The sequence below is a fragment of the Barbus barbus genome, assembly GCF_936440315.1.
Source record: "Barbus barbus genome assembly, chromosome: 3".
Taxonomy (NCBI): Eukaryota; Metazoa; Chordata; class Actinopteri; order Cypriniformes; family Cyprinidae; genus Barbus; species Barbus barbus.
The window spans coordinates 31672729-31699616 of record NC_136731.1 but is presented as its reverse complement, the minus strand read 5'-3'; the positions used below and the strand labels follow the sequence as shown (position 1 = coordinate 31699616).

The window sequence follows — 26888 nt, the reverse complement described above, 5'->3', positions numbered from 1 at the left end:
AAGTTTCCTAAACTCTTAACACAGTTAGCACTACATCCGCCTGTGTAAGCTATACTATTAACACATTTCTTGTTGCTTTAACACAAAATGCATACAATTAACACAAATTTAAAATGCTTGAACTTCTTTTACACACAAGCTCAAACAAGACCAAAACAATGGATTTTTACTGCCAAATTTACCAATGCTTTAACACTGTATGTCAGAACAGATAACACCATGTTCTAAACCCAACCTTACAGGCTAAAGTCAAAGTGAACAGCTGTTCATATTGTGAATTGAAACTCAAATATATTCCCTGTATTTTATTCCATTGATAATGAGAAACAGCTTATTGAAGTTATGCAAATATATAAATCAAAGCTGATTCCCATCTAGGAAGCACACTCAGGTATTGAGGTTCTTTCAATCACATGATCATATGTTCTAAAAGAGGACTCTTTGGGCTGATCTTGTGTGGAAAAGGAACAATATAGAGCAACACAAAGAAAGAAAGAAAGAAATGCCTGCACGAGGGAGAGGAAGACGAGTACCAGGACAAGGGAGAGGAGTGGGGCAAGGTAGAGGGAGAGGAGTTAGAATGCGTGGTGGCGCTCAAAGAAGGACCAGAGCTAGGGTAACTGATCAAATAATAGCTACTATCATTGACCATGTCATAAACCACGGGCTATCATACAGAGAGGCTGGTGAACGAGTACAGCCAAATCTCAGCCGGGACACAGTGGCATCCATTGTCCGTATTTTCAGAGAAACCAACAGGTAGGATATTGCTTCTCCTACAGCAAAGTGTAAATAGTGTAATATTACCATTTACAGTATTAGAGTGACTGTATGCCTCCAGTCTCTAATATGTAACTGTATTTTGTCCCTCTAAGGATTCAACATCTACCTCCCTCAGGGGGCAGAGGGAAGCTCCTGAATGAAGAACAGCAATCACCATGTTGGCTATTGTCAACATGGTGATTGCTGACAATGAAATAAAACTGAAGGACATTCAGTCCAGAGTTGTAGAGGACAACCTTGTCTTTGGGAACATTGCAGCAATCAGCATAACATCCATTTCTCGGACTCTAGCTAAACACAGAGTCCGAATGAAACAACTATACAAAGTTCCTTTTGAAAGGAATAGTGAGCGTATCAAAGAACTCCGTCACATAATTGGCAAAAGGGCCACAGTTACCGTGCCGGGCCAGAGAGGAGCCAACATCACCATGTGCGCCGCAATCTCCAACAATGGTGCACTCCTGCATAAATGTGAGATTGGCCCCTACAACACCGACCGCCTTCTCCTGTTTTTAGAAGACCTGCACGAAAGACTGGTGCCAGAGGTAGAAAGGGGACTGGTGGGGGACCACTTGCCAATATATGTGATCACATGGGACAATGTGGCATTCCACCATTCCGGTGCAGTCACAGCCTGGTTTGACGCCCATCCAAGGATGATGTCCCATTTCCTTGCCCCTTACTCCCCTTTCCTCAACCCCATTGAGGAGTTTTTCTCAGCCTGGAGATGGAAGGTTTTTGACCATCGTCCACATGACCAAATGTCCCTCCTGGATGCAATGGATGCTGCATGCCAAGACATCACAGCTGAACACTGCCAGGGGTGGATAAGGCATGCAAAAAGATTCTTTCCACGATGCCTTGCCAGAGAAGATATCAGGTGTGATGGGGATGAGAACATGTGGCCAAATGCAGAAGACCGGGCAGATTAGAAGATTACTTTGTTTTTTTTTATTATTATTCCGGTGTTTTTTCTGTTTGTATATCTGCATTAATGTCATTTTGCAAATAAAGTCTTTACTGGAGAAATTCTGTCTCTGTCTTTTTTTTCATAAACTGTACATTCTATAAAGCTACTCTGAGATGGTCATTCATTTTTTGTATTGAATTTCTGCAGCGAAAGAAACAAAATGCATGCATTTACTAAACCCAACAAAACAAAAATTTAGACAGGCTTCAAAACTACAGTGCAATATGAAACTACAGTGCAAAACACAATCTATGATCAATACAATATACTGTCTATTGTATAAGGGCAGACCTGACACATAAAATAATGCAGTTTCTGTAATTTCAGCTGATGATAGTGTTTTTTTGTCATTGTGTTATGATTGACTAAATGTTCCTGTTGGAAGAGAACATGTGTTAGTGTTTTGAATAATTATTTGATTTTGAAACATGTTTGCAGTGTTTTGTTTTTGTTTTGTACAGACATAGTGTATTGTGTTAGTGTATTATTGTATTTTGAAAATAAGTTTTGGGGTTTAGTTTACAATGTGTGATTTTGAGCATGAAATTAACTGTTTTGCCAATTGTGTGTTTTAGGTGAGTTGGTGCGTTAAGAGTTTTGGAAAATTGTTAAAAGTATTGAAAAATCTGTCATAGCAATTGTAAAAAACTGTAAAATATTCTTCATAAAATCTTGTGTTGCTCAGAAGAAATAAAGTCATATAGGTTTGATATGACATAAGGTAAGTAAATAATTTCAATTTTTTTTTATTCTTGTTGAACTATCCTGTTAAGTGCCATATTTTAAGGATTAATACATGAGTGATGATATAATTATGAATAATTTTTTTTTTTTTTTTTGTAGACGAAATGGATGTTGACTGTTGTAGTTCATGTATAGTGCTTGTGCTGTTTTCTCATGTTGTGGTCATCTGCTGCAGTAATACACAACTGTGTCTTCAGTCTGTAGATTTTGTCCTTTACAGTAAGAGTCACTGTGTTGCTGGAGTCAGTTTTGGAGATGTTGAACCTGTTTGACAGTGAGTCTTTTTTTGTTATGCCTCCACCTCCCCAAATGTGCACAATCCACTCCAGAGCTTTTCCTGCAGGATGTCGTATCCAGGCTGTTGCATAGCTATCATCAGTAAGAGAGTATCCAGACACCTCACATGTGAGAGTAAGTGAGTGTCCCGGCTGCAGAACGATAGAGTTTGTCTGCGTCAGGACAATGTTACACTCCACACCTGTCAAAGAGAAAATAACAATGACATTATACAGCTCTGTCCAAGTTTCTGTTTCATATTACTTGCTGATAAAGACACTCACAGGTCATTGCTGCCAAAAGCAGAAGTAAAGATGTCAGGAACATGATTTTTGTTGATTTCTCTCTGCTCTACTGGGAGATAAACAATACAAACGTCACTCTTTAAAACATCCTGAGAGGTGGAAACTCTGAGCAGTTTTGCATAGACTAAAAAGATCAAATATAAAATAGTGCTGTCAAACGATTAATCGTGATTACTTGCATCCAAAATAAAAGTTTTTGTTTGCATAATATATATGCGTGTACTGTGTATATTTTTTATGTATAAAGACATAAATTATTATTATGTATAAATACATACAGCATATATTTAAAAAATATTTACATGTATATATCTATTTTCATATAAATTATATCATATATAAATATATTTAATATATAAACATAAAATATTTAATAATCTTAAATATATACATGCACGTGTGTATATATACACACACACACACACACACACACACAATAAATATACACAGTACACACATATATTATGTAAACAAAAACTTTTATTTTGGATTCGATTAATTGCGATTAATCGTTTGACAGCACTAGAATGCTCATCAGTCGCTCAAAGTACTGAGCTTTTTTTGTTTTATTTATTTTTTTATACAACCTGATTTATTTTTTAACTGTTCAGCAAGAAATAAGACATTAAACACAAATATATAAACTGGTTTGATCTCAAAACACATACAGTTATTATTACAAAACAGATTTCAGTGCCAAAATCATCTTCAGTGCAGATTTTCATGCATTTCAGTGATGTAATATTTAGTGTCTCTTGTTCTTATGTTAAAACTCTTGAAAGAACTTTCTTTCTTTCTTTCTTTCTTTCTTTCTTACTTTCTTTCTTTCTTTCTTTCTTTCTTTCTTTCTTTCTTTCTTTATTTCTTTCTTTCTTTCTTTCTTTCTTTCAAACATTTACAATACTGTTGTTGTCTCTGGAGATGGTGAAGCGTCCCTGAACAGAGGGAGAGTAGTATATAGTACTACCAGAGGAGATGTATGCCAGCACTCCAGACCTCCTCCTGCAGTCTGTCTGATCCAAGCCAAGCTCGGGTCACCACTAAATCCAGATGCTGTACAGGTGAGTCTGTGAGCCTTGTGCCCTGTGAGGTTTAATGACCACTGACTCAGACTCAGTCAATATCTGACACCAACAGACTGAAAAACAAACAGTTCAGCATTTACAACAGTACACGTGAATAAGTCTGATTATCAACAGGTTTTCAGCAGTCTCTTACATTCTGTGAGAGCAAACATGAAGATAAAACCCAGTTTAGACACAATATCCATTGTCATGTTATGAAACGAGGAAGCCGATGCATCAAATTCACAAGTTTTGTGTCTGGAGATGAATAGTGTGGAGATTTTGAGGAAGACAAATAGAAGTAGGTTTGCATAGGGTGCCCCCTAAAGGTACATTTGCATTTCTGTGTCCTTATTAACCTCTGTAACCATGTCTGCCTTTAAATGTATAGTTTGTTACTTCTTATTTACTAGGCTATGATAGTTAATTGCCAATTAATTGCATATGTTTTTAGTTAATCCAAATCCAGTTTTCTCAAATCATACAAAACGTACAAATTGTTCCTCAAAATATATGGTATATACACTGTTTCACAAACAAAGGTAAACATAGTTTCCTTTATTCATAGTTGGAGTAACATGTTTTGGATTTGAACAGTGATGAGATGGTTGAGTATTTCTACATGCTTTAATGTTGATATTGAAGAATGAGAGATGGGTTAGTTTTTACCGTCTGAACTGTTTTTGATAATGTGTGGCATGAACAGTGTATAGTTTCTCCAAAGCACGTTAAGTTTATGTACTGCACAGAAACCTCTTGTGTTACTGTGTTTTTCGGGCACAGTAATAAACAGCAGTGTCTTCAGCCTGCAGATTTGTCTACTATTTATTTACTGTCTCTGGAGATGGTGAATCGTCCTTCAACAGTTTGAGTAATATTTGCTGCTGCCACTTGGAGCAGAAATATGTGAGATCCACTCGAGCGCTTTCCCTTCAGCCTGTTTTATTCATGAAATATCTGCATCTCCAACATCAACCCCAGAGAAGATACAGGTCAGTTTATGATACAGGTCAGTTTACTCACTGAGTCTCAGTGTATTTGCACTCTGTTAAAATAAAAGTCAGACCGTTGTCTACAGCAGTCATAAATGTTAAATGTAAATACATGTAATAAAGTAGTATACAAATATATTCCTATATTATACTTAGAGTCCATAAATACGATTATGCTTATTAAACGTAATTCTGAGGACCATTTTTGCAGCAATTCTTTGTTCAAAAATCTCACTGACAAAATACTGAGGAGTTAAATACTGAGGGTTTATAAGACAGAAGGTACAATTAATTTGCATTTTCCATCCCCCAGCTGATTTTACATCATATACAAAGAAAGTCGGACTAATAAATATAAATAAAACCCCAAGCATGGCCTTATCTTGCACGTAAATAATAGTTGTAATTATTGTCACTTTTATTTAAAAAAAAATGTTATGTTATTACTGTCACTTCATTTTATGTATTTATATATTTATTGTATGACCATGTTCACAGTAAAACAGAAAATTGCTTGTGTCTCACACATTAATGATGTGGTTCGTAATTAACTGGTAATTATTCATAATTTGTCATAGTTGTGAAGTAGTTCTTCATGAGTTTAATCTCATTCAGTAATTATTGATTACCTAATAAGAAATCAACTCAGTCTGAAGCATACATTTGTTATTACTTAATGATTAGTTACAGTATTCTTGTTTCCAGAGTAGTTAATAGTGTCTGAAGTGTTTCTGTACTACTACTGTATTTGTCCTGAATTTCTTCCTGCATTGTTACCTGCTGGACCATTATTTTAAAAGGCTACCAAGGAATTGCTTAAGTGTGTTGAATAACATCTAAAAACAAGTTATATTTTATATTTTGGGGATATTTGCAGTAGAACAGCTTTTGTGATGTGATGCATCAATAGTTTTTGTTCAGTCCTGCAGTCTTTTGTGTAACTGTGAGTCTCCAGCACAGTAATAAACAGCTGTGTCTTCGGTCTTCAGGCTTTTCACCTCTAAATGCAGCATGTTTTTGCTGGTGTCTGTGGTGATGGAGAACTGGCCCTGTAGAGACTGAGCATAATATGCACTTGAGCCAGATATATACTCCCAATCCACTCCAGTGCTTTCCCTGGTTTCTGACGGATCCAGCCCATCCAGTAGCCCATTGAGATTCCAGACACAGTGCAGGACAGAGTCACTGATTCTCCAGGCTTTTTCACCACAGAATCTGAGGAGGTCAAAGACTGACCACTAACAGCTGAAAAACATGGAACAAATAATGTTAGATGATTCACAACAATTAAGTGAAAACAATCTGGAGAAGTGAAATCATTCTCACCTGACATAATCATCAGCAGGACTCCATACTGTAACATTTCCATCATCACCCTAAAACTGTCGAATGAAGAGAAACTGCACTGCAGCAGAACACAAACACTGACTGAGGATCCAGTTTATAACACAGTCCTTTGAGAGTTTGAGTGACACTGATCCTCCAGACTAAATCATGACATTTGCATACACTGTATCTGCCCTACAAAAAGGCTAAATGTGGTAATGGGGTAATATGGAAACACTGGAACTGGGAAAATTAATACAAATATTTTTTGATTGAATTCTGATTGATTTGAAGAGATATGCACACTTTGCTTTCTTTGAATCTGAATTTTTGTAAGACAGTTTAGAAGTTTCCTAAAACACTGTACACTGTCTCTGCCTGCAATAATAGATTTGAAATTGCATTAAATCACCTTGACAGATTAAAAAGATATATTAATTTAGTATTTCTCAGGAGTGTTTTTTTTTCTTCTTTCTAATTATTACTAATGATAGTGGTTATTGTATTATTCATGTGTTTTTAGTTGTGATAGCTGATATGAGGTCTGTGGACAGCTGTTGCTGATAGACTGATGCTTTGATGTGGCATTTTGAGGCCCGCTAAAGTCTAATGAGGATCAAGCAGTGAGTCATGGTGGGCAGAGAGGTTAATCTTTAACCCTCTGGTGTTGTCCGGTCATTTTAGGCCGAAGAAAAAAAAAAATGTTTCAAAATCGCTACTGCATTGGAATGGTACAAAACTTGACTTTTATGGCAGTTGGTACGTGGCCACAGAAAAAAAGTGGACTTGATTCAGAAAAGCTAAATGTTCGTAAAAAAAAAATTGTAACACAAAGCATGTTACTGCTAATACGTGAAATAAAATAAAATCAGCCACAATGCAGTAAAAACACAGACACCAAGGAAGGGGTTACACTTTAAAACATCAAGAGTACAAAACAGACACACAACACACTGTAATACACTCACAAATTAACTGGTGTGGCTGTAACAATATGGCAAAATTGAGACAGAAAACTCAGATAAGAGGTTGAAATCAGATTGAATAATCTCTGATAAAGCATTCCGGTTCATTTTTGTTACTTTTTTTTTTTAACTTTGATGTTATGTGTAATAAAATGTATTTCTCTGTGTTCAGGTTTGACTGTAGTAAATTAATGTAACCAACTGTAATGATGGGTCAGAAGCATGTAGATCCATTTGCAGATAACTTTAATAATCAAAAGCAGGGTCAAACAGGCTGTTACGGGGTTGACGAGACGTGAGACGTGCGGATCCATTTGCAAAGCTTTATTACAAAACATGGTCAAGACAGGCAGGGTCAATGAACAGCAGACAGGTATGGCAGAGGCAAGACACAGAGCAATCCGAAGGGCAAAGTGGGTCGACGATCAGCATACAGTATCCAGAGGGCTAGGTAGAGAGAATAATCCAGGAGACCGGGCAGGAATCAGAACACAGGAAATCTAACCAGGAAACCTATAAACAGAACGCTTCGTAGAGTAGCAGGGCTAAACAATACTCAGCAGCTAGCAAGAGAATGTCCCAAGCTTATGTAGTGTGTGTGATGGTGATTGTGAGATGGTTCTCAGGTGCAAGCGTGATCAGTGTGAACAGCTGTGTCAATGCAGTGGGTGATGGGAAATGTAGTTCAATGTAATGTGCCTGTGGTGTGGTGTATGAGTCAGTGTGGTGAGCGAGTGACCTCTGGTGGCAAGTGAACGGAAGTGCATGGCCAGGATTCGTGATATAGCCCTCCCCCAAGGAGCGGCTTCCAGACGCTTTGTGATCCAGGAGGGCGGTGGAGTGGAGGTGGAACAGGGGGAGGGATGGAGGGCCAGGTCCATGTGCAAGTGGAGAGGCAGGGAACTGAGGCAGAGCGGGAAGCCAGGGCAGAGGCGGTGGGACTGGAGCCCGCCAGCAACAGCAAGAGAAATGAAGTGAACATGGTTTATATGAAGGCTGAACTGTGAAGTGTCCTCCACTCAACAGTGTAGCTGTTTAAATATGAAACAGACATCAGTTCATTTGCATCAAAACCCTGAGCTTGAGACTATTGAGGTTCATTGTATGGACAATAGGATCACCTATCTTGATATGGAAATAATATTGTACTTCGGTGAATAAATGATTGCAACCCATCAGTGCATCAAACAGATGTGACATTGTGTTTTGTTCATGAGGAAGAGGGTACATAACTTTGGTTAAGCTGTAGAGCTTAAATGAGTTGTAATAAACGCAGATCAGCACTTTTCCAATAGTAATGGGGTAAATAAATAATTCAAATAGTAAAAAATATTGACAATTTACTTGTATATCATAATTTTTGTAATTTTATATTCAGCAACACAATAATATAGATGTACATGTAATACAATTTAGTACTGTGCATGTATAATTATATTTAAACTGATTTATATGTTCACATTTATATGTACATATACCTACAAATATTGTCCTTTGGTCTTTTCTGTCAATTTTGTATTTACACATGTAAAAAAAAAGCCTGATAAAAGTTTATGAATGTGTTCAGCTTTAAACCCGGAGTCGACGAGACGGGAGTCCAGCGGATCCAAGTGCAAGCTTCCATTCACAGACATTGTCAAAACACAAGAAGGGTCAAACAACAGCAAACAGGCATGGCACAGGCAAGACTGAAGAGCAATCCCAAATGGGCTTGAGTCAGACGACAGCAAACATAATCCAGAGGGCTAGACAAGAGGGGCATCCGCAAACGTGAGCAAATGTCCAGGCGAGGAGGAGATAGGGAAATGGCTCCATAGAGTGCTATCACTAGGAGAGTAATACATGCATACAATACTCGGCGATCTGACTGAGGAAGTCCATAGCTTAAAGGAAATTTCCTGATAATTTACTCACCCCCATGTCATCCAAGATGTTTATGCATTTCTTTCTTCAGTCGAAAAGAAATTAAGGTTTTTGATGAAACATTCCAGGAGTTTTCTCCATAAAGTGAACTTAAAGGACTCCAAACAACCGAAGGTCAAAATTACAGTTTCATTGTAGCTTCAAAGGGCAATAAATGATACCAGATGATGAATAAGGGTCTTCGCTAGATAAGAAACTGTAGTTCGGGTTGAAGTGCAACAGCAGTGTAGTGTCGTGCAAGAGTCCATGTGGTGAGCGGGTGACCTCTGGTGGTGAAAGAACGGAAGTTCATAAACCGGATTCGTGACACATGGAGGATTAATACGCAAATTAATTGTTTCAATAAAGCTATTAAATATAATAATGTAGTGCAGTTTTTGTCTTCATTGTGATGTCATATGTATCAATATATAGCCATATATGGTGCATAATGCAGTGTATTGAAAAACAGAAGCACCAGTCCTGTGGATGTGTTATTTAAAATACATTGTATACATTGCTTACATTTTCTGATATATTCTCATACATTTTTGCTTCATATTATGTATGGCAACTGTACAGGTTTTGTATCTTGCTGATTGATCAACCCTGCAGACTTTGAATCTATGATCTTTATGATGTACCTTAATTAATCCAGACCTTTAGTCACTCATTTATTTGAGAAGCTGTTTATGAGAAAGTTTTTAAATGTTTAAAATACATTTATAAACAATTATAATTTGTTAAAATGTGGGGAAGCTTGAAATTGCTTCAGTGAGCTGACGCATGAATAGTTTTTGTTCAGTCCTGCAGTCTTTTGTGTAACTGTGAGTCTCTAGCACAGTAATAAACAGCTGTGTCTTCGGTCTTCAGGCTTTTCACCTCTAAATGCAGCATGTTGTCTGTGGTGATGGAGAACTGGCCCTGTAGAGACTGAGCATAATATACAGTTGAGCTATATATACTCCCAATCCACTCCAGTCCTTTCCCTGGTTTCTGACGGATCCAGCCCATCCAGTAGCTGCTCACTGAGAATCCAGACGCAGTGCAGGACAGAGTCACTGATTCTCCAGGCTTTTTCACCACAGAATCTGAGGAGGTCAAAGACTCACCACTAACAGCTGAAAAACATTGAAAAAATAATGTTAGATGATTCACAACAATTAAGTGACAACAATCTGGAGAAGTGAAATCATTCTCACCTGACATAATCATCAGCAGGACTCCATACTGTAACATTTCCATCATCACCCTAAAACTGTCGAATGAAGAGAAACTGCACTGCAGCAGAACACAAACACTGACTGAGGATCCAGTTTATAACACAGTCCTTTGAGAGTTTGAGTGACACTGATCCTCCAGACTAAATTATGAGATTTGCATACACTGTATCTGCCCTACAAAGACAAAATGTGGTAATATGGAAACACTGGAACTGGGAAAATTAATTTAAATATTTTTTTATTAAATTCTGATTGATTTGAAGCAATATTAACACCTTATTGTGTTTGAATCTGAATTTTTGCATTTCTCAGCAATGTTGTTGTTTTTTTATTATTATTACTAACGATAGTGGATATTTCAGTCTGTATATTGTATTACTGATGTGGGTGGAGTAAGTGTTGTATGTTTTTATGATTGGTGTTTTTAGTTGTTATAGCTGATATGACAGCTGTTGCTGATAGACTGATGCTTTGAGGTGACATTTTGAGGTCCGGCTGAAGGCTAGTGAAAATAAAGGAGTGAGACATGGTGGGCAGATAGGTTTAACTGTATTTCTGAGAAAAACAAGCTGATTTCAGGCAGTTGTTACGGTTTGTTTTTCTACTGTAGTGCATCGAAATCAGGATTAATGTATGGAACGGATACATCAACTGTTACTTCAATGACTTTTTAACCCCCCTCCCCCAACTTTGTACATTTTGAATGTCTCCTTTCTCTCAGAAACCCAATAAAATCTTTCAGTTATTTTTTAAACATATTTATTTAGATTTATTGACAATATTATATTAGTTATAGATTGATTTTATATTAACTTCTGAACCATAATGTGCCACTGTGTCACTACAGGCGTTCCACTAGCACTGTGACCTGCTGCCTGTGCCGGGAATGTGAATTGTTCCCAGGAGCGGAGATCACGCTGGGGACGTGTCCTCCCCACTTTTAATATAACGTAAATTTGTCCCCCGCACTTTTTCGGGCAAGTGTGTTCACATAGCGGTTTTCTTTTCGACATTCCTGTCCCCCTCACTTCTGCAATGATGGCTACGCCCCTGATTGTACCAAACAGTTTCCAAGTGGAAATGCAGCTGGAACTGTTCAACCAGAAGTCAGGAAAGCATATGCAGTTTAACTTGCTGCTTGTTATTTTCAGATTTTGTACAGTACTGTAGTTGTATTTGTCATTGTGGTTTTCTTGCATAATAATATACAGCAGTGTCTTCATTCTTCATATTATTCATCTGCAGATACATCTGTTTCTTGCTGTTGTCTCTGGAGATGGTGAAGCGCCCCTGAACAGACTGAGAGTAGTATATATAACAAACAGTTCAACATTAACATGTACAACAGAACACGTGAATAAGTCTGATTATCAACAGGTTTTCAGGATCCCTTCTTATATTCTGTGAGAGCAAACATGAAGACAAAACCCATTTAGACAATATCCATTGTCATGTTATAAAAAGAAGAACTTAATGCAGCAAAGTCTGGAGATGAATAGAGTGGAGACTTTTGAGGAAGACAAATAGAAGTAGGTTTGCATAGGGTTCCCTCTAAAGGTACATTTACATTTTCTGTGACTTATTAAACTCTGTAACCATGTCTGCCTTTCAGAATGTTTGTATAGCTTTTCCTAAAGCTTATCATTGATTCTGCACTGTTTAGACTTGAAAGTCTGTTTAAAAGATCATAATGCAAAGATATTCACATTACACACACATTAATTACTAAAACACAGATTTAACAAGACCTATAGATCACTTTTTGTCTGCAGTAGATCAATATTGCAGTAAGGTGTTTTTATTTGTATTTTTTTTTTTTTAAGAAGAGCTCCATGAAGAAGTATGTTATGTTTAAAGCAATATCTAAAAAGGATCTTGTTGAAGTTTAGGGAAGTGTATTGAAAAATGCTCTTGGGCCCTCAGAGATCACATTGTTTTCCTTTTAGCTGCTCATTGAGATTCCAGACACAGAGCAGGACAGAGTCACTGAATCTCCAGGTTTTTTCACCACAGAGTCTGAGGAGGTCAAAGACTGACCACTAACAGCTGAAAAAAATTACAGCTAGATAATTAGAACAATAAAATTACAGTAATAATCTAGAACAAATGGGTTTCTCACATGACATAATCATCAGTAGGAGTATCATCCCTATTAACACACTAAAACAGTTATAGGTTCAACTGCAGCTGTTTTAGTCACAGGACACATACTACATATATGTTCAGTTTATAAGACCTTCAGGAGGGAGACACTGACCCTTCCCACAAAATCATTTGCAGGTTTGCAGCCCTGTAGTTTAACGCAGTAATCTGAATGTTTTATATGCATAAAAACATGTTTTCATAAGAATGTTTTTGTATGCATAAAAATATTTGTATAACATTGATATATGTGTGTTAGTTTTGGATCAAAGGAGCTTCAAGAACTGGTTGTCATTGGATTTGCCTGTCATTGTAGGCTTCTTTTATATTTTGGACCTGAGTTATACTTACACTTGGTGAATGTTAACTTGAATATTTGAATGACTAAATTTGTAGTACTCTCTTGACTTGACAGTGAATGAGAGAGACAGAGACAAGAGTTAGTGATTGCCCAAGCGGTCCTCTTTTGTTGTCTTTAATAAACATTGTATTTCATTAGTCACTTTGAATCACAGTACTCATTAACACAAATAAATACTCAAATCAAATCACAGTAAACAAATAAATAGATAATCATACATACAGAAATGTTGTAGATCTTCCACACATCTGGATTTACTCATAAATATCTCAGATCAATTACTCAGGTATTTCAGGTAAGTAAAACAACACAAACGACTTGGATAAACTTCTCTATGAAACAGGTATTAAAATTACACAATTACACAAATGATCAATTTAAACAAAATATGAATACATTAAAGTATGCAAACTGTAGTTGGCATTAAATTTTAATAAATTTAACTAACCTTGACAGTGAATGAGAGAAACAGAGACAAGAGTTAGTGGTTGCCCAAGCGGTCCTCTTTGTTGTCTGAGGATGCTGCAGTTGTCACGGTAACTCTACTCTCTCAATTGCCACCTGGAGTTCTGAAGATGCAGCTGGACTGTCCAGTGCAAACTCATTATAACACATTCAGTTTAATTTAAATTAAACTTATATACACATGTAAATAGAAATAGACATACATAAATACATAACAAAATACATACAAATAATTTAATATTTTTATGACACAAACTATGTAGCAGGGTGATCACAATTTAAAAATCTTTTTTTTTTTTTTTTTTTTTTTTTTTTATAGTTTCATCCTGACAATATCTATACAAAAGTTTACATTTATGCATTTGGTTGATGCATTTATCCAAAGCAACATACACTATATTCTATTCAAAGTACACATTACACATTAACAGTCCTTGCTTGCGTGGGTAACAAGGTACCTTGGCATTGCTAGCGCCATGTGCTACTGTTTAAGCTACAGGAAGAGTTGATGAAGTTATGCGGTATAAAAGTTATTAGAAAAAAAGAATCCAGTCCATTATTGAAAATAATTCAACCTATTATTAATATAAGAGAATGTATGATACATTTGCAAGTATTTTAATACAAAATCATTTTAATAGCAACATGTTGTTGTTTTTTTACTTTAGACCTTATATCACTTCAGAGACTCTTCTCCTTGTTCAGTTTACGTAACTTGGATGTCCACCCCATTTCTCATGATGAGTTTTTGAACAGCTGCTTGTATTAGTGCTTTCACAGTGTCTGTCTTGCACAGTAATACACTGCAGTGTCTTCAGTCTTCATCTGATTCATATGCAGATAGAGATTAGAGCTGTCCTTAGATGCTGTGAATCTGCCCTGAACTGACTGAGCTGAGCTCTTATCAGAATCTGAATAATAATAAATAATCCATTCCAGCCCTTTTCCAGGTGCCTGACGGATCCAATACATGTTAGTGCCACTAACAGAAAACCCACTGCAGGCACAGGTCAGTTTGTAGGAAGCGCCTGGAGACACAACTACTGACTGTTCAGACTGTGTGAGCACAACCTGACAGTCAATACCTGTGGATAAACACAACATTTAAAACAGAATTATGAACATGGATTTATTTACACTTTATTTATTTAGAAAACTGCTTATTTTGTCCATGGAATTTACTTACAAGACACAGCGGTCAGCAACAGCAAGAGAAATGAAGTGAACATGGTTTATATGAAGGCTGAACTGTGAAGAGTCCTCCACTCAACAGTGTAGCTGTTTAAATATGAAACAGACATCAGTTCATTTGCATTGAAACCATGACTTAGTGAAATCAGTGAAATCATTGAAGTTTTAGTACACTGAGGTTCATTTCCTGGACAATAGTACCACCTATTGATACGAAAATAATATTGTACAGCAAAATACTCAGAAAAAAATGATACTAAGTGTTTTTTAAGGTAAGTGGTAGCAGACAATTTATTTTAGCTTAAAAAATAAAAACATGTTGAAAGTTAGTTAAATAAATTTATTTAAATGCAGCTAAAATGTATTGATTGCAACCACTTAGCTTAAATTTAGTAAATTCAATGAATCATACATACACTAGGGAAAAAAATTATTAATTAAATTTACTACATTTTTTAAGGTAAGTGGTTGCAATCAATTTATTTTAGCTACATTTAAATAAACAAATATTTCCTCATGCTTCTCCACATGTCCTAGTGAAAGTAGGTACTGCACTGTTTTTTTTTTTTTTGGTCATGGTTTTTTAGTCCTAGTAACTGTATCTTTAGTCTCTGTTATTGTTATATGTTATTTTTTAAGAGAGACTCTAGAGACCTATTAACTTGTTTTTTGTGTTACAAACAGTGCTTAATTTGAGCCGGATCCTGCCGGATCCTGTTCTGGAAGATCAGAATTTGGATTTTTGCGTTCCGGTATTTGTTTTTAATGATCCGGCTTTAACAAGTGCAGATTGTGACAGTGCGTGCATGCATACGAGACAGAGCAATTGCCGGTTTAACATTACAAAACAACATAATACCATAAGCTTTGTTGAACTGTTCTTATTCAAATATTATCATCTCCAAATATTATAGATCATCAGTCATTATTTTGTGTAAATGTGTCTTATCTGTCTACTGTCTTGGCAGGTTTTGTGCACAGGGCTAGTCATTTCAGGCACTGTGTCTCTCTTGCACAATAATACACAGCAGTGTCTTTATTCTTCAGACTGTTTATCTGCAGATACACCTGCTTCCTACTGGTTTCTCTGGGGATGGTGAACCATCCTTGGACAGACTGAGTGTAATATATATACTGGCTATCATATTTGATCAGTGCCAACCATTCCAGCTCTCTTCCAGACTTCTGTCTGATCCAAACCATCCAGTAGCCAGCCATATCCAAACCAGAGGCAGTAAATGCCACCTTATGGGATTCTCCAGGTTTCATGACTACAGCCTCAGTCAGTGTTTGACACCAACAATCTGCACAGAAAAAAAAAATATATATATATGATCACTGTACATTTGTGTACATTTAGATAAATACAGCAATTACATTCTTATTCAATATCTTATTTATTAATTTAACTCAAGGAATTTGTTTATTCATTTACCTATTTGATAAATGAATAAAAGTATATTTTTAATATAATTTATATTTAAGTTAAGTTATTTAAAACTTTAATTGACTTAAGTATTGCCACATTTTGTTTTCAATAATAAATGTGCATATTCTTTAAAGTGTTTATTGATTTAGATTTTATCATTCAACATTAATCTCAGATTAATCTCATTCAGTAATTGATTATCTAATAATAAATAATCTGTTACAGAAGTAGGACACAGACTGAGTGACGTAATGTGAAGGGGTTTTATTGACAGACTTGAGGTGATGGAATGAATCAGGCAAGTGATGATACAAGGATTCTTCGGTGTTCAGGAGGGATGGTAACTTGAACATCTTTTTCCAAACAGGAGACACGGAACAGGAGTAACTGCACACCTCACCAACACAGTGGATCAGGACGAGACTCTGGAACTGACAGACTTGGAACACAACAGGTAAGTAAACAAGACAGTAAGTATCAAGCATAGCGATATGATAGCTATAGCAGTCCTCTTCGTAGGAACAAGACCGGACACTGGAGTGTTGTGAGGTGTGAGTATTTGAGGAGTGCGGGATGATTGCCATTGATGACGTGCAGGTGCAGGTGATTAGAATTCAGGTGAGGGAGTGCGCTGTGATTGACTGGTGATTGAGCCTAGCATCATCTGGCATTGATCTGTGACATCATTTTAGTCTAAAGTCTAATTTCGTTATTACTTAATGATTAGTTATTCTTGTTTCCGTAGTAGTTAATAGTCGCTGAAGTGTTTCTGTACTACTACTCATTTGTCCTGCATTTCTTACTGCATAGTTCCCTGATGGACCATAATTTTAAAATGCTAGCAATGAATTGCTTAAGTGTGTTGAATAACATCTAAAAACAAGTAATATTTTATATTTTGGGGATGTTTGCAGTAGAACTGCGATCGTGACCTGATAGTTCTTGTTCAGTCCTGCAGTCTTTTGTGTAACAGTGACTCTTGTGCACAGTAATAAACAGTTGTGTCTTCAGTCTTCAGGCTTTTCACCTCTAAATACAGCATCTTTTTGCTGGTGTCTTTAGTGATGGAGAACTGGCCCTGTAGACACTGATGTAATGCCTTGTAGAGTAGTACACACACATAATTGCAGGAGTTATGACTCCCCTCCCAGCATCTGCATTTGACTGGCTGGCCGATTTCCTGCCCTAAATCTCCTTATCTCAGGAGACCTCTAAAAACCAGCATAAATTTGAGGGAACATCTGGATGTATTCCAGAACAGGACTTTACTGTGGCTTTCTTATCACTTAAACATAATTCAACCAGAAACAGGACAAAGACCTCTGGATCTGGACACGACCTCCTGACTGCTTATCATGTAATTCAATGATTGTATCAACCGGGAGAGATGTTTTTATGATGAGCCTGGGTGTTGAAGTCTCACAGCTACAAGCCCAACGGGACACTCTCATGACCCCGGACAGCTCCCCTTTTGTCCTCCCTGCATTCCAAAGGAATGCGTTTTTTTTCTTGTGCAAAGAACACCCGCACTTTTATTGACTTTCTGACAAAAGATATTCCTTTATTCCTATTGCTATTAAAGCAATATACTCAATAGACAATACATACTAACGTTGTATCTCCTGTCTTTCATATACTTGGTTTGATTATTTATAAGGTAGGATGTTAATCGATGCATTAACCCATGTAGTATATAAAATTAAGGTATGTACTTTGTATATGCCAAATACCTGTTGTTTGATTTTGAATGAAAGCTAGTTGCGTCAGCAATAATTTGGTGTGGATGAAAGTTGACTTTTAGAGTCATAATACATGATTACAACACGAATAGAAATCTGTTAGCATTTTCTTCATGTGACAAAACAACTGAACAGATAATGTATGCACGGGATGACGCCGTGCAGGGTGGGGCTCCGCCCTATAGGCACAATCTGATTGGAAGAAGCCTCCCGTGGGTGGACCTCAAATCGGGCTGTTTAAATGGTCACAGAAGCTGTTGCAAGGAAGAACTTTGAGCATCATCACGTCACAAAGAAGCTAACCAACCACCGAAGGGCATTCCTTGAAACGCGTCAGAGGACGACACATCAGCAGCCAATCAGTCGGAGGTTCCCTCAGACCCCTCGGAGACATTTACATTTTACATTTATTCATTTAGCTGACGCTTTTATCCAAAGCGACTTACAATTGCTATATATGTCAGAGGTCGCATGCCTCTGGAGCAACTAGGAGTTAAGTGTCTTGCTCAGGGACACATTGGTGTCTCACAGTGGATTCGAACCCGGGTCTCTCACACCAAAGGCATGTGTCTTATCCACTGCGCCATCACCACCCCATAGACTGCGTGGAAACAGCCGATCAGCTGTCAAACTCAACTTAAAGCAAGTAATCAAACAATTCTCCATAATTCTGCCGGAAACTGGTTGAAGTAATTTTAAGAGTAAAGATAGACAAGTTCTCTGCTTGAAACTCCCTCAGGGAAGGTTTCAACGACTAGCAAAAGAGTGCTAGTTTTTAAGCTTTCTTCAAGTTCATTGCCTGCAATGTGTGTGTGTACGTATTCTGTTGTGTGTTATTTAGCTTAGTAGTATTGTAGAGTAGCAAATAAACTTTGATTTATAAAGAAATCTTTTGTCTGGTGCTATGGGATTTTCAAGTCTGAAACTATCTGCCAAAAATCGCGTTACCTATGCTCAAAATTACCTAATCAATTCTGTATTACTGTGGTCACGGGAATAAACTGAATTGTTAAGAAATACTGATTTTAATGCTTGCTGGACAAGTCGTTGATGATGTATCATTAATAAGGTACAAGTTGGACATTTTGATTAATATAAATTAATCATATACATATTGAATCGAATACAACTCGATTTCCAAAAGCTAAAATTAAAATAATAGTTCTAAAATGTATTACACTGAGCAAAAATAATGCCAGTGCCAGTGTCAATACGCCCAATCCACTCCGGTCCTTTCCCTGGTTTCTGACGGATCCAGCCCATCCACCAGCTGACACAAACACTGACTGAGACTTGTTTTATAGCACAAGTTTTTTAAAAGTTTAAGTAACATTATTATTTAATTATTTACATTGTTCAGGAACGTGCGGAGGGGGGTGCTTTAGTGTTCAAGCCCCTGCCCTTTTTCCAAAATTAACCATGGGCTCTCACCAATTATCATCAATCATTTTGTGGTCAGAATTTAAATTATAATTATTATGACAATTAACGCATATAAAACAGTAACAGCTGGCTCAAAACTCGGAAAATACCTATTTATTTTTACTTATATCTGTCAGTCGGTAATACTTTACAATAAGGGTACATGAATAATCATGTACTAATGCCTAAATTAATACTTAATTCATCACATACTGATGATTATTAAAGGAGTTAACTAATTATGAACTAACAAAGAGCTATCCTTAACTATGACTGGAGTCATATGGATTCATGCATGAATAACAGCAGCCTTAACTACATGTTAGAACATGTTTGATAGTTAATGCATTAATTAACATTTATGGCTAAACTAAATCAAACAGCCTCCTTAAGAAGCAATAAGAAATACTCTGACTGCCGTTATTCATGCATGAATCTGTATGACTCCGATATTATTATTATTATTGGGAAGTCGTGGCCTAATGGTTAGAGAGTCAGACTTGTAATCCGAAGGTTGCGGGTTCGAGTCTCCGGCCGGCAGGGATTGTAGGTTGGGGGAGTGAATGTCCAGCGCTCTCTCCACCCTCAATACCACGACTGAGGTGCCCTTGAGCAAGGCACCGAACCCCCAACTGCTCCCCGGGTGCCGCAGCATAAAATGGCTGCCCACTGCTCCGGGTGTGTGTTCACGGTGTGTGTGTGTGTTCACTGCTGTGTGTGTGCACGTTGGATGGGTTAAATGCAGTGTGTGCACGTTGGATGGGTTAAATGCAGTGTGTGCACGTTGGATGGGTTAAATGCAGAGCACGAATTCCGAGTATGGGTCACCATACTTGGCTGAATGTCACTTCACTTCACTTATTAGTTTATTGCATTTTCTCTTTCCCTGATGAATGTCATTGACTGGTATCATTCTCATTTTTGGGGTGAGTATACGATCTGGTTGTGATGTCACATGTATCTGCCTGGTAGGCTGCTTTTGCAGCTTGTCAGAAAGTATTTGAGAGTCACCGGATTTAGCTACACTTGTTACATCATAGTATGGCCATGATTAATAATTTAAGTATTCTATAAATCATATCACTACTTTTTTTTTTAATTACCTCCATAGTGACGGTACCCATGTACAGTTAATGAAGTTATGTAGTAGAAATGCTATTGGAAAAAAATGCCCAGTCTATTATTACTATAAGAGACATTAAAAATACTGAATATTATAAAATGTACAGGTTATACTTCATACAGAAACATAGGTTACTGTAGAAATCAGACTAGTCTGTATAGATTTACTGAAAACCAAGCGTGAAATGAAAAATAAGTTTTATAATTAAGTTTTTATTAACATATTTTTTTGCATTTATTTAAAACAGCTCAGATGGGCCTTATGTTACTTTAGAGCTTGCATAACTCAAGCATGTCCGCCCCATTTCTCATGATAAGTTTTTGAACAGCTGCTTGTATTAGTGCTTTTACAGTGTCTCTCTTGCACAGTAATACACTGCAGTGTCTTCAGTCTTCAGCTGATTCATATGCAGATAGAGATTAGAGCTGTCCTTAGATGCTGTGAATCTGCCCTGCACTGACTGAGCTGAGCTCTTATTAGAATCTGAATAATAATAAATAATCCATTCCAGCCCTTTTCCAGGTGCCTGACGGATCCAAAACATGTAAGTGCCACTAACAGAAAACCCACTGCAGGCACAGGTCAGTTTGTAGGAAGCACCTGGAGCCACAACTACTGACTGTTCAGACTGTGTGAGCACAACCTGACAGTCAATACCTGTGGATAAACACAACATTTACAATAATGAATATGAATATTTACACTAAAACAGTTTGTTTTATCCAGGGAATTTACTTACTAGACACAGCAGCCAGCAACAGCAAGAGAAATGAAGTGAACATGGTTTATATGAAGGCTGAACTGTGAAGAGTCCTCCACTCAACAGTGTAGCTGTTTAAATATGAAACAGACATCAGTTCATTTGCATCAAAACCCTGAGCTTGAGACTATTGAGGTTCATTGTATGGACAATAGTATCATCTAACATGATATGGAAATAATATTGTACTTCGGTGAATAAATGTGATTATTTTTTCACAGCAGGCATGTGTGTGCAACCCATCAGTTCCATCAAACAGATGTGACATTGTGTTTTGTTCATGAGAAAGAATGTAAATAACTTTGGTAAAGCTGTAGAGCTTAAATGAGTTGTAGTAGAACAGCAAAAACAGATCAGCACTTTTCCAATATCAGGTTGGTGTTGTTGTTGATGCATTTCTTGTTGAGAAACCATGCTGATCTAGGGTAAATAAATACATAATTCAAATATTGAAAAATGTGACAATTTACTTGTATATCATAATTTATGTAATTTTATATTCAGCAACACGATAATTTAGATGTACATGTAATAAAATTTAGTACTGTGCATGTATAAATATACTTAAACTGATTTATACTATATATCTGTTCACATTTATATGTACATATACATACAAATATTGTCCTTTGTCTTTTCTGTCTATTGTGTATTTGCACATGTAAAAAAACAAAAAAGAAGCCTGATAAAAGTTTATGAATGTGTTCAGCTTTTAACCCTTTCAAGCATTAACTCATGGGGGATTAATACACAAATTAATTGTTTCAATAAAGCTATTACTTATAAAAATGTAGTGCAGTTCTTTGCGATGTAATATGTATCAATATATTGTCAATTAGCGATATATGGTGCATACTGCAGTGTAAAACAGAGACACTTGTTTCCTAAAGAAATGTTATTTAAAATACATTGCATTATATTTTCTGATATATTCCCATACATTTTTGTTTCATAGTATGGCAACACTAAAGGTTTTGTATCTTGCTGATTATCAACCCTGCAGACTTTGAACTTTGATCTTTATGATGTACCTTAATTAATCCAGACCTTTATTATAGACCATGATAAAGTATGTAAACGTTTGAAAGAACATTTCTAAATAAGTATAACTTGTTGAATTGTGGGGAAGTTGCTTCAGTGATCTGATGCATGAATAGTTTTTGTTCAGTCCTTCAGTCTTTTGTGTAACTGTGAGTCTCTAGCACAGTAATAAACAGCTGTGTCTTCAGTCTTCAGGCTTTTCACCTCTAAATGCAGCATGTTTTTGCTGGTGTCTGTGGTGATGGAGAACTGGCCCTGTAGAGACTGAGCATAATATGCACTTGAGCCAGATATATACCCAATCCACTCCAGTTCTTTCCCTGGTTTCTGACGGATCCAGCCCATCCAGTAGCTGCTCACTGAGAATCCAGACGCAGTGCAGGACAGAGTCACTGAATCTCCAGGCTTTTTCACCACAGAATCTGAGGAGGTCAAAGACTCACCACTAACAGCTGAAAAACATTGAAAAAATAATGTTAGATGATTCACAATAATTGAAAGTGAAAACAATCTGGAGAAGTGAAATCATTCTCACCTGACATAATCATCAGCAGAACTCCATACTGTAACAATTCCATCATCACCCTAAAACTGTCGAATGAAGAGAAACTGCACTGCAGCAGAACACAAACACTGACTGAGGATCCAGTTTATAACACAGTCCTTTGAGAGTTTGAGTGACACTGATCCTCCAGACTAAATCATGACATTTGCATACACTGTATCTGCCCTACAAAGACAAAATGTGGTAATATGGAAACACTGGAACTGGGAACATTATTGATTGACTTGAAGAGATATGCACACTTTGTTTTCTTTGAAACTGATTTTTTTTCAAGGCAGTGTAGAAGTTTCCTAAAACACTGTACATTGTCTCTGCCTGCAATGATAGATTTGCAATTGCATTAAATCACCTTGACAGATTAAAAACATATATTCTTTTAGTATTTCTCAGCAATGTTGTTTTTTTTTCTAATTATTACTAATGATAGTGGTTATTGTATTATTCATGTGTTTTTAATTGTGATAGCTGATATGAGGTCTGTGGACAGCTGTTGCTGATAGACTGATGCTTTGATGTGGCATTTTGAGGCCCGCTAAAGTCTAATGAGGATGAATGAGTGAGTCATGGTGGGCAGAATGGTTTAACTTTAAGCCTCTGGTGTTGTTCGGACATTTTAGAGTGGAACAAAAAAAGTTTCGAAATTTTAAAAATCGCTGGTACGAAACTTGATGACTTTATAATGGCAGTTGGTATGGCCACAAAAAAAAAAAGTGGACTTGATTCGGAAAAGCTAAATGGTCATAAAAAATAGTCACACTTGTGTTGTTATGGGACATATGCAAAAATACGAAGATACAGAGTTTTTTGTGTGTGTACAATCAAGAAATCATTCATTATGCAGAGAAAACATGCAGAGCAATGAAGGGGTGACACTAGTGTGACTGTAACACAAAGTGTGTTTCTGCTAATGCGTGAAATGCCACAATGCAGTAAAAACACAGACACCAAGGAAGGGGTTACACTCTAAAACATCAAGAGTACAAAACAGACATAAACACTCAAACACACACTCAATTACACACACAACACACTGTAATACACTCACAAATTAACTGGTGTGGCTGTAACAATATGGCAAAATTGAGCCAGAAAACTCAAATAAGATGTTGAAATCAGATTGAATAATCTCTGATAAAGCATTCCTGTTAATTTTTGTTACTTTTTTTTTACTTTGATGTTGCGTGTAATAAGATGTATTTCTCCGTGTTCAGGATTGACTGTAGTAAATTAATGCAAAAACTGACATTTCAAACCAACATATATAAAAAATACAAAAATAAGCCTTTACAAAATGTTCTCTTTGAGAATGTGTAAATATGTATCTAAATCCAAACCTTTTTTATTTATGTCTAAAAACAACTAGAGAATTTATAAGCCATTTATATAGACCTATATAGGAATCTAGTGGCTAAACCATAGAATTGCAGAAGCTTTTCTTTTTTTACACCAACCAGATGATACTAATCTGACTTCAGTTCAGCAACGTCGTTTGCACCTCGCTCCTCCGTTACTTGATCTTTTTATTTTGGTGCGTCAATCTATTAAATTACTTTGTATAAGAAATTATGATCCGCACTCACGAGAACAGTCTTCTTTTTCCGTTTTATTTAACTCTATTACCATTCATTACCATTCGTGAGTGCCGATCATAATTTCTTATACAAAATAATCTGACTTCAAAAATTGTATTTTAAAGGAATCGTCTCTATTTTAACATGAAATACTGCTTTAATTGAAAAGTAATAGAAAATATTTGAGAAAAAATCTAAATATTATTTTCAATGTGAAAATTTGATCATAATTATTGCATAAATATTCATTAGTGCCATGAAATTCTCTAAAAATATAAAATATTATTGAACAAAAATCTATTACATTGATTTTACTGAAAACAAACAAACAAAAAAGTTAAATTTCAGGTGTCCGGTCCGTGACCGCGAACAACACAAGTGTGACTCCCAAATGAACAATACCAGAGGGTTAAAGAGGAATACATTTATTTATCTGCATCCATGATCATGGCACTGATCTTGTAATATGCTTTGAATACTCAAATTAAAGCCACTAAAAATGTTCTGATGTTTTCCTATGATTAACTAAAAAGCCAAAGTACTTAATTGCTAAGTTTTCTGGTTATCTCAGGAAATCTTAATATCAATACCAGAAGCTTCCAGCATCATGAGCAGATGTGTGAGTGACTTCGAGATGATGGTTTGATTTTCTAGTTCAGTGGTTCCCAATCCTGGTCCCGAAGAACCCCAAACACTGTACATTTTATATGTCTCCTTAATCAAACACACCTGATTCAACTCATCAGCTCATTAGGAAAGACTCAAAGACCTCAAGTGTGTGTGTTTCACACAGCTCAGAGCTATAATTCTGCCATAAATCAACTGCGAACATAAACGTCCAGTACTTATACACTCCAAGTGTCAAGCAGTGATTGGCCAGAGCTAATAGTTATGAATGATGAAGATAAACATGAAGATAAAACCCAGTTTAGACAAAATATCCATTGTCATGTTAGGAAAAGAGAAAGCCGATGCATTAAAGTCACAAACAAGTTTTGTGTCTGGATGAATAGTGTGGAGATTTTGAGGAAGACAAATAGAAGTAGGTTTGCATAGGGTGCCCTCTAAAGGTACATTTGCATTTCTGTGTTCTTATTAACCTCTGTAACCATGTCTGCCTTTAAATGTATTGTTTGTTACTTCTTATTTACTAGGCTATGATAGTTAATTACCAATTAATTGCATATGTTTTTATTCAATCCAAATCCAGTTTTCTCAAATCATACAAAACATACAAATTGTTCCTCAAAATATATAGTATATACACTGTTTCACAAACAAAGGTAAACATAGAGGTTCCTTTATTCATAGTTGGAGTAACATGTTTTGGGTTTGAACAGTGATGAGATGGTTGAGTATTTCTACATGCTTTAATGTTGATATTGAAGAATGAGAGATGGGTTAGTTTTTTTAGATTACCATCTGAACTGTTTTTGATAATGTGTGGCATGAACAGTGTATAGCTTCTCCAAAGCACATTAATTTTATGTACTGCACAGAAGCCTCTTGTGTTACTGTGTTTTTCGGGCACAGTAATAAACGGCAGTGTCTTCAGCCTGCAGATTTGTCATGTACAGATACACCTGCATTTTACTGTTGTCTCTGGAGATGGTGAATCGTCCTTCAACAGTTTGAGTAATATTTGCTGCTGCCACTTGGAGCAGAAATATGTGAGATCCACTCGAGCGCTTTCCCTTCAGCCTGTTTTATCCATGAAATATCTGCAGCTCCAACATCAATCCCAGAGAAGATACAGGTCAGTTTATGATTGTTCCCTGGTTTGATGACAACTGACTCAGATTCAGTCAGTGTTTGACCTTTGCACTCTGTTAAAATAAAAGTCAGGCTGTTGTCCACAGAAGTCAGTAATAAAGTAGTATAAAAACGTATTCCTAAATTATACTTACCATAAATATGAGTGTACTTATTAAACGTAATTCTGAGGACAATTTTTGCCGCAGTTTTTGTTAAAAAATCTCACTGACAAAATACTGAGGAGTTAAATCTGGAGGGTTTATAAGACAGAAGGTACAATTAATTTGCATTGTCCATCCCCCAGCTGATTTTACATAAGTACAAAGAAAGTTGTTTTATTATTGTCACTTTATTTTATGTATTTATATATTTATTTTATGACCATGTTCACATAAAATCGAAAATTGCTTGTGTCTCACATGTTAATGATGTGTTAGTAATTAACTGGTAATTCTTTATAATTTGTCGTAGTTATGAATTAGTTCTGAATGAGTTTAATCTTATTCAGTAATTATTGATTATCTAATAATAAATCAACTTAGTCTAAAGTCTAATTTTGTTATTACTTAATGATTAGTTATTCTTGTTTCCAGAGTAGTTAATAGTCGCTGAAGTGTTTCTGTACTACTACTCATTTGTCCTGCATTTCTTCCTGCATAGTTACCTGCTGGACCATTATTTTAAAATGCTACCAAAGAATTGTTTAAGTGTGTTGAATAACATCTAAAAACAAGTAATATTTTATATTTTGGGGATGTTTGCAGCAGAAATGCT

General features: G+C 36.3%; 1 protein-coding gene across 2 annotated transcripts in view; it reads right to left on the bottom strand.

Moving 5' to 3' along the window:
- Positions 1 to 26888, bottom strand: part of LOC306859147 (immunoglobulin mu heavy chain-like) — a 344847-nt gene that overhangs the window by 264045 nt on the left and 53914 nt on the right. The gene's annotated exons all lie outside the window — the stretch shown is intronic.